This window comes from Prunus persica, chromosome G1, assembly GCF_000346465.2.
Source record: "Prunus persica cultivar Lovell chromosome G1, Prunus_persica_NCBIv2, whole genome shotgun sequence".
Taxonomy (NCBI): Eukaryota; Viridiplantae; Streptophyta; class Magnoliopsida; order Rosales; family Rosaceae; genus Prunus; species Prunus persica.
Genome location: NC_034009.1, coordinates 2,640,647 through 2,641,245, shown reverse-complemented (window position 1 = coordinate 2,641,245; position 599 = coordinate 2,640,647).

The window sequence follows — 599 nt, the reverse complement described above, 5'->3', positions numbered from 1 at the left end:
TTTCATGCTCTTTGTAGAATAACATGCAATTATTTTTGCATGCGTACATTTTTTCATAACTCAATCCAAGGCCATTCAAGACCTTCTGCGGGTGTCTATGGTTTTTCGGCAAACAATTGTCCGTCGGAAGCATTCTCTTGAAAAGGCCCAAAAAGTAATCGAAACATTGGTTCGACATATGATACTTTATTTTTCCTTGCATTAGCTCCACAATGGCCATAAGAACGAAAAAACTCTCGCACGCCGAGTATAACTCTTGATTTGCATTTTTTAACAGTTTTTCATACTGTTCGAACTCCGCACTGTCCATTGGTGTAGACATGTCATCTTCCTCTTCTTGATTGATGTTGGTCAATGCAAATGGAAAAGCATCATTTATAATATCCATGACTTGTTCATTAGAATCCAAAATAGGTTCAACATTGTCCACTCTTGTGGCCCTTGAAGAGGAAGCTTTGTCTAATTGTTCCCCATGATAGTTTCAAGTGCTATATGTCTCAATCATTCCACTTCTTACTAAATGAAATCGAACATTTTCAATTGTCTCCCACAACGTGTTGTTATACCTCCTGCACGGACATCGAATTCTAGTTGCAAAA